The sequence below is a fragment of the Oncorhynchus mykiss genome, chromosome 5 (assembly GCF_013265735.2).
Source record: "Oncorhynchus mykiss isolate Arlee chromosome 5, USDA_OmykA_1.1, whole genome shotgun sequence".
NCBI lineage: Eukaryota > Metazoa > Chordata > Actinopteri > Salmoniformes > Salmonidae > Oncorhynchus > Oncorhynchus mykiss.
Window position 1 is genome coordinate 54,325,982 of NC_048569.1, and position 2,271 is coordinate 54,328,252.

The 2,271-nt window shown below is 41.3% G+C and overlaps 1 long non-coding RNA gene across 3 annotated transcripts; it reads right to left on the minus strand.

The window, feature by feature from the left end:
* Positions 1-251: 251 nt before the first annotated feature.
* Positions 252-1,727, minus strand: LOC110524048. Of its 3 annotated transcripts, none has more exons than XR_005051760.1 (4): positions 1,384-1,727; positions 984-1,179; positions 799-879; positions 252-641 (listed from the first exon to the last, which is right to left on the minus strand). It is a non-coding gene; the product is annotated as an uncharacterized LOC110524048 (long non-coding RNA). The 3 variants fall into 3 exon arrangements; XR_005051759.1 differs by having other exon boundaries at positions 1,587-1,722; XR_002473530.2 differs by having other exon boundaries at positions 984-1,725.
* Positions 1,728-2,271: the final 544 nt, after the last annotated feature.

The following is a 2,271-nucleotide window of genomic DNA, read 5'->3' on the forward strand; positions in this document are numbered from 1 at the left end:
GTACTAATTAAGTTAAGTTTGAGGATCTTAGCAATACAATGTGTTCTAAAGTGCTGTCAACATTTGACAAGGTAAGAACCACTTAATCAATTATCATAATTAAGCAGATTACCAGATACCAGACTTAGGTGAGTGATAAACCAGTTCTAGAATGTTGTCATTAAGAATTAATCTAAAAATCTATTGACATTCAGAATTGACTTTGTTTAGACATCCAGCCTGTATTGTAGTTTCATGACCAGAGACAAATCTTCAAAGGCACAGTATGTATTTATTCGGTGTGGTATGCATTCACAGAGTCTTGATTTATAGGATCCTTCCCACTATATGATTGATATGTCGCTGCTAAAAAGGGTCCTCAGATCAGTCGTTGGATGGGGTGTTGTCTGTAAAGTGGGGCACAGATAACGAAGAGGAGGGCATCAAGTCATTCAAAATGTCTATAGGGATGGATGTGCAGGAGTCAGGGCTTTGGGTCATGCGGTCTGGGATCCTGGGTGCCTCACCAGATAGTCTTGGGGGCACCACATTAGTGGTGGAGGTCAAGTGTCACTATGGTTATCATGGACACAGTGGGAATTTATATCTGTGGTTTTAAAATAATTTAACTTGCTGAAGACCCCAGTAATTCCTGCTTGTACCTGGCATGGTTGAAAAACAATTGAATAATTAATAAAGACTATACACAAACAATAGATTCCTAGAATAGGTTAAATTCCATTCAAGTTTTCCTCAAAGCAGCCAACTAAAGTAATGTAGTTAACGTAAGTTCAATCACATATTTTATGCGTTACTGACCTGTCTGGACGCTTGCGCTCAGATCACACTGGCACATGATGTCTTCCCACCAGATGGTCTGAGGGATGCACTCCTGTTGAACTGGAAAACAAAGAGACATTTGTTCAGTGGTCAATCTTTTTCAATGCCATTTCAACATCTTTATCTGGACAGAGAACGCATTGTTTACCATAACACAAACACACCTTGGACAATGTGACAAGTGGTCCCTTAATACTCAATCCTCATGCCTCATTGTTTGTTCTGGTATCCCAATCAACAGTCTAGATCTTCCTCTTCTGCCATGGTGGATGAGCTACATTTTCTGGTAAATACAGGGCTATTTCTGGAAAATGGCAGCTTAAGACCCACGTGTTGTCACTGGGTTTCTGGTCTGCCCATCTGAAAGACAAAAAACATTGAGCCCACAAGTCCTTTGTGAGCTAGCTAGCTAGTTAACGTTAGCTCAATCTTCGTGTAGTCAGACTTTTCCCCAGACCCCACATGCTAGCTATGGGATATTTAACGTTAGCTAGTTAGCATTAGGCACATTCACTAGAATGTCACCGCCTGTCGTGAAAGGCCAACTACACCACGGTGACATACCGTGCAACGTTAGCTAATGTAGCCAACTAGACAACCAATGTGCCTAATTAGCTAGCCCACCAGGCAATATTTGGCTAGCTATTGTTAGAGTTGCGTAAATTCGAATCTGGTATCAGGATAAATATAGCAATGAGTTACCGATTGTATACTATGTATTTTTTATTAGCTAAGTAATAAATGGCAAATGCAACTTTCGTATATACCGGCTCACTGTAATACCACGCAGGGCAGAACAGGGAACTGACAAGATGTATGTAAACAGTGTTCTTTTACTGTGATAGACATTGTCCCAACCCGTCTGTTGGCCTATCACAGTAGAGACTGGGCGTGGTTTAAACTTACCGCAGGACTTACCTCATCACACAGCTCCAGCGATGCGTCTCGCTTACAGAAGTCAGAAAACGATCAAATAAATGTGTGCTTATCTGAGTAGTGGTTACAATCTGATACATAGCACAGAACCATCCTTGCTTCTGATCGATGGTGAGACCTAAGGTTAGCTAGATAGCTACAAAGGCCAGGGTAATTAAAACAATTATAGTAACCAGGTAAGCCTAAACGAAACACAGACCTTATATGAAGTAGTTCTAAAATTCCATACGGAAAAATGAATGGTGGAAAAACGATTGGAACCATTTCTGGCGTTACAACACGCTATGACTCATACTGTGGTTGGTACTTAATACACGCTCATCCGGGTCAGCGGCTCCAGACGTGCTCCGACAACTGTCTGTGTAGGAAATGTTTTGGTTATTTGCATTCGTGTTTTCTTTACTGCGTTTGTTTACTGTTGGGGCTGCAGGGTAGCCTAGTGGTTAGAGCAGTGGTTAGAGCAACCGTAAGGTTGCAAGTTCAAATCCCTGATCTGACAATGTACAAATCTGTCTT